The 10406-nt window shown below is 38.4% G+C and overlaps 1 pseudogene; it reads left to right on the forward strand.

Annotated features, from left to right (window-relative positions):
* The window catches only part of LOC107574228 (RNA binding protein fox-1 homolog 3-like), a 73348-nt pseudogene extending 64148 nt beyond the window's left edge, over positions 1-9200 (forward strand).
* Positions 9201-10406: the final 1206 nt, after the last annotated feature.

The following is a 10406-nucleotide window of genomic DNA, read 5'->3' on the forward strand; positions in this document are numbered from 1 at the left end:
GACTATTTCTTTTAATCTCTGAGAGCAATTGAATCTGTTTGATGTAAAGAATCTGTAAAATATAAAAAGAGCTGAATTTTATTATATTCATCATCCTCCACCATCTTCCATTGGATAATGTACAACCAGTTTAAAACAAACCTTATTTCAGATCATACATCAGTCTCCAGTGTTGTTTACTTTTGTTATTCATGGGAGATTTGTTTTTCCATTGCTTGTGTGTGTCATCAATTCAAAGCATCTGTTAAATAACACCAAAACTCCACAAATGAAGGAAAATACAAATATAGTAACACATTCTGTAAAGTGTGGTGTGCATGGCTCAGAACAGCCAGAAGAGATGCATTATGGGTGACTACCGGAAGAGCAGAGGGATATTACTCACATGCATGCATGTTTGCATGAGTGCAGTGTTTGTATGCATGTGTTTTTGTTCCTGCGGCGCGCTCACATCTTTCTCTCTCTCTCTCTCAGGTGAACAATGCCACGGCGAGAGTGATGACGAATAAGAAAGTAGTAAACCCGTACACAAACAGTAAGAGCTTCTCTCAGCATTACAGTTGTTTAACGCGTCTGACTCTCACTGACAGATGCGAGATCTGTTAAAGCACATCTCTGTCCTATGTTTCTGCAGGCTGGAAACTCAATCCGGTGGTAGGAGCCGTTTACGGACCCGAGCTCTACGCAGGTGAGGAAGAGCATCACTGTATTCTATTGTCTTGCACACCTGTTTGCACAGAAATCACAGAAAGAGATCCGTTTGACCGGTGCTGAAACATTTGCAGGGGTTTTCCTCCTTTACTTTAAAAACAGTCATTCAAAATGAATCAATTCCCCACATGGCTCATATGTTAATTAACTGCTATTTGTAGTGTAATTATCATGAAGATCTGTCAAGTGTCATTCATAGGATAATCTATCTGTCCATTTAACTCTTTAGTCTTATTGTACTCATTCTTTCGGATTTCTATAACACATCGAGTCTCGCACCGGCCAGGTACACAGATCTCATACTCACTGTAACACAGTTCGTAGTCACGGGAAGGAGGAGGCGGGAACCGGCGAACACTTAAACAAAACTTTAATAAAATAAACAAACACAAAATAGCGTGACAGCCCCTCGCGGACGACTGACGCGCACAAACAAAACCAAAACACAAAATAAAGTCCAGGCCTGGTCCTCTCTGGTCCAACACTGTCGTCACTCCTCCTTTTATCCTTCCGGAGCTCCTCCGTGGGACTCGAGACCGGTGAGTGGTGCAGGTGTCGTGCATTAGCATTTACTCCACCAGCCTCGCTCCGTTCCCACGGCTCTCTGCCCCGCCCCTCTCGTCACACTCTCAAACTCATCAGTCTTGGTCATTAGACAGAGGCGATTGACTAATATTCTAGAAGGGGTGTACCTACTTTGCTCATTCTAGAACATATTATTTAGTCCCCATAAATCTGATCACACTTAATTAAGGTAAGACTTTATCTAACCAGAGATCATGACCATTACCATAGGACCAACTTATCTTCCTCTAATGGTAATATAACCATGCCATAGTTTCCCACATACACTTAGTTACAATAATATTACTATAATCAGGGGTTGAGGCTCACCCTATTCAGATCAGCTATAAACGGAAAACCCATTATTAGCCTCTACAGTCTAAGTACACATAACTAATGTCAATGTGTTTATCGGAGCTCTAAAACATAATTTTAGTCCGTTACTAACATGAGCGTAGATTTGCGATGTTATGGACTTACAGGTGGGGTAAGCGATTTTTCAAAAACGCTTTAGAAAACTGATTCGGGCCGAATAGCAAAACAAACTTGTAGCAGCAGCAGTTTTCTGTCGGGGATTTGTCGTGTCGTGCCGCGCCGCATCCAGAACCATGTAGACCATAGATATGTACAGTGGTGTGAAAAACTGTTGGCCCCCTTCCTGATTTCTTGTTTTTTTTGCATGTTTGTCGCACTTTAATGTTTCAGATCATCAAACTTCAGAGATATCAAATCAATACATCAAATACTTAAAAATAAATCTAAGAGTACCTGATTTCAGAAAAATATGTAGTATTGAGTGTATGGACACACTCCACACTGCGGGCTCATCTGACTACAGAAGTGCCCTAATTTTTTTGCAACATTTCCTTAAATACTCAGACCAAGACAAACATCCTCCAAATGGAGACAGGAACTAACAACTGGAATTTGCATTGATCAAGTCCTAGACATTGAGAGCTTACAGCTTTTGGGGGCTGATGGTGATTTGCATAAGATGAATGGACAGATAGATGGATGTAGATAGATAAATTGTTGTCATGGCGTTGCTATGTAATTGCTAATTGTTTTGGGTGGTTGCTAGGGTGCTCTGACTGGCTGCTAGGATGATAGATGGATAGATAGATAGAAGAATGAATGGATGGATGGATGTTAGATAAACAGATAAATGGTTGCCATGGCATTGCTATGCAGTTGCTAGGGTGTTGCTACTGTGCTCTGACTGGTTGCTAGGGTGTTCTGACTGGTTGCTAGAATAATAAATGGATAGACGAATGGATGGATAGATGATAGATAGATAAATCGTTGTCATGACATTGCTATTCAGTTGTTAAAGTGGTCTGACTGGTTGCTAGGGTGTTGCTAGGGTAATATATATTTAGATAGACATCATTCAAATGCCGCAGGACGACACACACAATCACTAGTGCAGATGTCTGGTCAGTAGTATTAGTGATGTTTGTCATGTATCTGCTGCTATTGACTCAGACGGGCTCACTGCAGATGTAGTAGGGACTCTGTCCCGTCCGGACCGATCCGGGGTTAAATGTCTTTCTCAGAGGCACAGTGCTGATGTCAGTGATTTCCCACTTTATGGACAAGAAGCCGAGAGTGCTGCGTTAGCACTCCTCAACCGCCAATCCAGCAGCACCAATAAAACGACTCATGCTAGCGTGATATTAGCAAAACTAGACGCCACGTTGGTTTCTATTCCTAATAAACGCACAGGCTATTGAACACAGCGTAACCGCTGCTGTAATTTATGGCAGTCAGATGGTGGTCATATCATTAGCGCTACTAGTTAGCTCTGGGCTCCATTTGATTAGCAGTCACGGATCACATTTCTTTTAAAACTCTTCAGTGGCACAAATGAAGAATTCAGTGCAGAGTAATTGGCTTTAGTTCGTTTCGCACACTCTGTTTTGAGTTCATTCTGATTTGCCCTAGAGTCTCGATGACTGTAAAAGTCTTTCATAAGGAAAATTAAATGACATTAGAGCTCAGCAGAGCCATACACTAACACACAGACACAGAGCTAATTCACCAGAACATACAGGCTTACCAACAGATCCAGATAATATCGGATGGATGGATGGATGGATGGATAGATTTAAATAAATCATAATTATTTATTTAGTTATAAAGTGATGTGCAGCGTATAAGAGTATAAAATTATGTGCAATGCTGCTGTGTGTGTGTGTGCGTGCGTGTGTGTGTGTGTGTGTTACACACACACACACACACACACACACACACGCTCGGGGGTTTCTCTGCCTTTACTGCCGTCTGTTATACCAAGACTATTTTATCTGGAGGAAGTTCACGGTCCATCTCAGATCTCTGCCATCACACTCAACCCTTTAAATCCCGTGGCTCCTCTCAGGGGTGTGTGTTCCCTCGTCTGCTGCTGAGATGCACTTTATCAGTACTAAACGTCAGCATATGTTCAGCAGTTGGCTGTCGGCCTGCGCTCAGCATCACAGACGTCAGCCTTGCAGCCGCTAGCATGCTCAGGAAAGTGTTTCTCCTCTCACTTAGAAATCAGACCAAAAGGAAATCCGTCCGAGCAGTGTCTTCACGCGTGTGTGTGTGTAAGTGTGTGTTGTGAGGTCACATGCAGGTGTGTTTTATTGAGCTTTGTGTGTGTTTGAGAGTATTGTAAGGTGTATGTGCACTGATGGAAGTCTTCGTGGCGCCAGATTCTTCATTCTTCTTTGTTGCTTGCAACCCAAGCCTTCCCATGAGCCTCTAGTGATGAGTGTGAGGTAATGAGCTCAGAGAGTATCACTGCCGCGATCGCTCTCTGTGTTTGGCTCGGCTGATGGAAACGTAGATGCTGCAGATCTTCCCAGATGCCTTTGATGAATGAAGAACTCATAGTGATAACACCCAACGTGACTCTTATTAAAGGACTTTTACACACACTTACACGTTGAGAATGACTTCAGGAGGTTTCTTATATCGGGATATCTTTCAAAGGAAGAATTTCACCATCAATTCTGTCATGATGTATTCATCTTTATATTCAACAAACAAAATGTATGTATTTAACTATTTATTAACTATTTGGCCACCTTTTGACACTTAAGTCACACTGAAAAATGTGTGAATTTCATCGCATTGGATACAACAAATTTTAAACCAAGTGGCATCTGCAAACAAATGATGCTAGAGATTTTCTCAAAACAATAACATATATTATTTCATTTATTTATATAACTATGTAAGTAACATAAATTATAAAGAAATGTAATTATATAATCGAACTGACTGTCTCACTGACTGCATGTATTTTTATTCTTTTCTGAGGGTTTTTTCCCCTGGTGTTTTGTGCCACAGCATGTCGGCTGGTTTGATGAATGTGTTTTTATTGAGGCAGTGTAGCCTATCGCCTGCTCATTATCAGCTTCATTTACATATATCAAACAACATGGATGCCTGTACAGCAGCAGCATAAACAGGGAGTCCAACAATATATATTTTCAACAACTGATTCTAACCATTGTTTTAGGAAATATGACATAAATTAAATTACATAATAATTATTTGTTATAGATTTTTTACACTCTTGTGGGACAGATACAAAAAAATAATAATGTACGATGGGGCCCAAATTCTGTTTTCTCCTTTTGTTGTGTGATTGATAAATCTCGATAAAGATTTATGAAGAATAAAACCATCCTTACGTCATCTAGTAAACTTATCAATGGTGCAGCAAACTAACAGAGAGAGGTCAAACCCTGTGGTTAGTTAAAGGAGTAGTTCACTTCCTGAATAGATAAGACTCTTATTCCTCGGCTGGGATCGTGTCGAGCTCTTTGAAGCTGCACTGAAACTGCAGTTTGGACCTTCAGCCCGTTGGTTCCCATTGAAGTCCATTATATTGAGAAAAATCCTGGAATGTTTTCCTCAAAAACCTTCATTTACTTTGTGTCTGAAGATAGAAAGACTTGAACATCTTGGATGACATGGGGGTGAGTAAATTACTAGGAATTTTTTTTATTCTGGAAGTGTACTACTCCTTTAAGCAGATAAAATTATAAAAGAAAACTTAAAAAAAAAAAAAAAACATTTGATGAGAAATAAAAGGGGGGGAAAACTAGGAAAAACAGCCAAAAAAATACTTTCATTGCCCAATACAATGGGTAAATATTAGAAAAAAACATGGTGAAAAAAACTACTTTTGTTGGCCAATAAAATGGGTAAAAATAAGACAAGAATGGTAATCAAAATACATTTGCTAGCCAATTAAAAAAGAGATCTAAATAAGTAAAAATGTTTAAAAAATCATTTTTTTTTGGCCAATAAAATGGTGAAAAATAAGGGGAAAACTGGAAAATTACTTTTTGGGCAAATAAAATGGGTAAAAATAAGAGTTGTGAAAATAAAATATTCTTTGGGTGGCCAATAAAATTGGAAAAACTGCATTTTGCTGGTCAATAAAATGGGTAAGAATGAGAAAATATTTTGGATTGCCAATAAAATGGGTAAACACAAGCCAAAAAATATATATTAAAAAATGGGGACACAAGCCATATTTAGAGACCAAATCAAAGAGACCTGAGGGCACAAGACAGGAAAAAAAAAACCTGTCAACCAAACAGAATACCCTAGCAACGTGACAATGAGTTTTGCACATGCAAACAGCACTCAGATTGTTTTTTTTTTCATTCCGTTGTGTCGTAGAGACACGTGCACCTCATCTACAGTACCATGCATCCTTATAAAGAGCATCAAGCAGGAGTTGCTGATGTTCGGTGTGTGTGTGTGTGTGTTTGCAGTGACGGGCTTCCCGTATCCCACGGCAGGAACCACGGTGGCGTACAGAGGCGCTCATTTACGAGGCAGAGGTCGTGGCGTTTACAACACCTTCCGTACGGCTCCTCCTCCTCCACCCATCCCGGCCTACGGCACGTGAGTCTCACCCGTAAACACTATCATCTGCAGCTCAGACTTTATGAGCAAATACTGATCTGTGCAATAGCAATTACATTCTACATAATTATTTAATTATGCAATTAAATTGTAATCGATTGGCAGCTGTATTTGGATGTGATGTTGTCCTGCTCCAGTGCAGCGTTTTTCAGGTGCATCTCTCTGCACCAAAGTCATTTATTTCTCGGTCACATGACTTTATTCTGCAGCGGTTTTCATGCTCATATCTGTGATACTCAAACGCTCTCATTGTCTCTTCTCTGTCTCACAGGGTGTTGTATCAGGACGGATTCTACGGCGCGGAGATCTACGTGAGTAACTTTGTTTCTTGTGGGATGAGAGCGGAGTGTAATTCCAATCCAGGATCTCTGGCGTCGATTAAGCGATGCCTCGCTTGTGCCAAGAAACCTGACAACCCAATTCTAGATTCCCTTCAGTCACCACAAACTCAGAGTCTGCCAAAGGAGCAAAGCGCTCTCCGTGTCCTCGAACTTCAGTATGCACTCACAAAATCATGCTTTCAAACCACTCATGCGTTTGGGGGATGTGTTTATCCAAAGCGAATTGCATTGCATTCAAGGTATACGTTTTCTCAGTTCATGCATTCACTAGGAATCGAACCCATGATCCTGGTGTTGCTAGTGCAATGATACAGGCCTGACATTTTAACAGTTAAAAAGGAATGGAAATTGAAAACTTGACTTGTTTAAACAGCAGTATGCTGGTAAAATACTGAGGAGAGTGTTCACAGAGAAAGAATTGCACTCCAGGTTAGTGTTGTTTATTTGCATGTGCCTTTTCTGCTGTCAGTGTTTGTTGAAAAAGAGGTGAGGAGGTGAACTGAATGAAAAATAGAGTGAAAAAAAATACTTCTGGTGACCAATGAAATGGGTAAACATCAGGAAAAAAGTGGGAAAATGATACATTTGGTGCACAGTAAAATTGATAAAAATAATAAAAACAAGTGAAAAATATATTTGCTGTCCAGAAAAGGGGGGAAATAATAATATTTTAAAAAAGGTGGAAAAAATTATTTTGGTGGCCAATGGCCAATGTTGATAAAATGGGTAAAAATAAGAATAAAATAAAATAAACTACATTTGCTTGCCAATAAAATTGGTAAAAAGAAGAAAAAACTGTGAAAAAGTTACATTTGGTGGGCAATAAAATGGTAAAAATAAGAACAAAAAAAGTGGAAAAAAATATATTTGGTGGGCAATAAAATGGGTAAAAATTAATGATCAAATAAATAACATTTACTAGCCAGGAAAATTGGTAAAAATAAGAATAAACTGTGAAAAAGTTACATTTGGTGGCAATAAAATGGGTAAAAATGAGGGGGAAATTGTGAAAATATACCCTTTGTGGCCAATAAACGAGTAAAAAAAAATCAAGCTTCAACTGGATGATAAAACAAGTGAAAAAGATGAGCACACTTTGAAGAAGGGACACGAGTGTGTGTATGTGTGTGTGTGTGCACCTGGTATTCCCTACATTATGGGGACCAAATGTCCCCACAAGTATAGTAATACCAGTAAATTTTGACCTTGTGGAGACATTTTTCGGTCCCCATGAGGAAACAAGCTTATAAATAATACAGAATGAAGGTTTTTGAACATCTAAAATAGCAAAGTTTTCTGTGAGGGGCAGGTTTAGGGTGTGTGTGTGTGTGTGTGTGTGTGTGTGTGTGTGTGTGTGTGTAGAGTGTGTGTGTAGGTCAGTAGGGGAGGCACAGTCACAGGGTGTTGTATCAGGACGGATTCTACGGCGCGGAGATCTACGTGAGTAACTTTGTTTCTTGTGGGATGAGAGCGGAGTGTAATTCCAATCCAGGATCTCTGGCGTCGATTAAGCGATGCCTCGCTTGTGCCAAGAAACCTGACAACCCAATTCTAGATTCCCTTCAGTCACCACAAACTCAGAGTCTGCCAAAGGAGCAAAGCGCTCTCCGTGTCCTCGAACTTCAGTATGCACTCACAAAATCATGCTTTCAAACCACTCATGCGTTTGGGGGATGTGTTTATCCAAAGCGAATTGCATTGCATTCAAGGTATACGTTTTCTCAGTTCATGCATTCACTAGGAATCGAACCCATGATCCTGGTGTTGCTAGTGCAATGATACAGGCCTGACATTTTAACAGTTAAAAAGGAATGGAAATTGAAAACTTGACTTGTTTAAACAGCAGTATGCTGGTAAAATACTGAGGAGAGTGTTCACAGAGAAAGAATTGCACTCCAGGTTAGTGTTGTTTATTTGCATGTGCCTTTTCTGCTGTCAGTGTTTGTTGAAAAAGAGGTGAGGAGGTGAACTGAATGAAAAATAGAGTGAAAAAAAATACTTCTGGTGACCAATGAAATGGGTAAACATCAGGAAAAAAGTGGGAAAATGATACATTTGGTGCACAGTAAAATTGATAAAAATAATAAAAACAAGTGAAAAATATATTTGCTGTCCAGAAAAGGGGGGAAATAATAATATTTTAAAAAAGGTGGAAAAAATTATTTTGGTGGCCAATGGCCAATGTTGATAAAATGGGTAAAAATAAGAATAAAATAAAATAAACTACATTTGCTTGCCAATAAAATTGGTAAAAAGAAAAAAAAACTGTGAAAAAGTTACATTTGGTGGGCAATAAAATGGTAAAAATAAGAACAAAAAAAGTGGAAAAAAATATATTTGGTGGGCAATAAAATGGGTAAAAATTAATGATCAAATAAATAACATTTACTAGCCAGGAAAATTGGTAAAAATAAGAATAAACTGTGAAAAAGTTACATTTGGTGGCAATAAAATGCTGCTCACTGGGTTTGTGTAATAGGTAGTTGCTGTATATCTATTTGTGTGATATAAGTAATAGTTTTGTTGATGTTTGTCTGTTTTGTGTTGATCTTTTTGTAATTTTTGTGTTTTCAGGGTGGATATGCAGCATACAGATATACTCAGCCTGCAACAGCTACAGCGTACAGCGACAGGTACAAGTTCATACACGCAGTGTTGCATAACATGATAATAACAAAACATATATTTTGACTTGCATTCATGCATGCATTTCAAGTTTTTGAGATAAACGAGATCTCTTTAAATTTTTAGTTTGTTTTTTCTATTTAGCTTCAGTTTGCATTTCCATTTTAATTTTAGTCATTTTAGTATGTAGCCATTTGTTGTGTCATTACAAAAATGTATTGATTTTTAATGGATTTTTGTATACAATTAACAGTATTAAATTAAACCGTTAAATGTAATATTTTTTTTTATTATTAAATGTATCTTTTTTTCTTTTTTTAATTTCCCTGCTCCATTCTCCATAGCACTGGTACATGTTTTGCTATTTAAATGGGCCACTGTGGGGCGATATCGCATTTTTCAAGGCCATAAACGACTGTATATTGCGAGGTTTTTCACACATACACACAATATTCATATCATCTCATAGACCTCCTAATTCCAAACAACTTCGCCTCTAAAACCATTGCTGTCAATCAAATCGTTTGTTACATAATTGATATGTAAAAAAAAAAATTAAAAATACTTTTGCGAACTAGTCCTAGGTTTATCGCTCAATCTCGAAAAAAGCACTGCAGTACAATTCTCTGGACTCTGTAGCTCAGTTTTTTCAATTATATATATATAAAAAAAGAAATGTTGAACTTTACCGTTTGGGTATCTATAACAGGGTCTTTTAGAAAAGGGGTGTGTCCAAATATACCCAAAAGCCTATAAAGCCTAAATGAAAACTCAAAACTTCATGAAACTAGGTGAGCACATGCGACAGGTGATTCTGCACAAGCACGCAAAGTTTCATGCAGATCGGGCCACAGGTAGCAATATAATAGTTAAAAAGGCTTCAAAAAAACTACCTCAAATTGCAGAAAATGTTCATATATTCACGTATACACTAGATCTTCACATCGTACGATCGATCTCCTCATTCTGAACAACTTTGCCTATAGGACCGCTGCTGTCAATCAAATTGTGCTTAAAATATTTGACATTATTTTAAAAAAACGACTTTTGCAACCATAGGTGGCGCTTTAACAGTCATAAACATTAAAAATCATCATATTTATATGGTAAATTACCTGAATTTGCCCCCCAAAAAACTAATTAAATCATTGATTTAGGTGGTTACAGGCTTACTAAATGATACGTAACGTCTTTTCATATGCGCTTGAACCCCGATAATCGCACTTGCAGCTA

Source organism: Sinocyclocheilus grahami, unplaced genomic scaffold (assembly GCF_001515645.1).
Source record: "Sinocyclocheilus grahami isolate Dianchi unplaced genomic scaffold, SAMN03320097.WGS_v1.1 scaffold2154.1, whole genome shotgun sequence".
NCBI classification, from domain to species: Eukaryota; Metazoa; Chordata; class Actinopteri; order Cypriniformes; family Cyprinidae; genus Sinocyclocheilus; species Sinocyclocheilus grahami.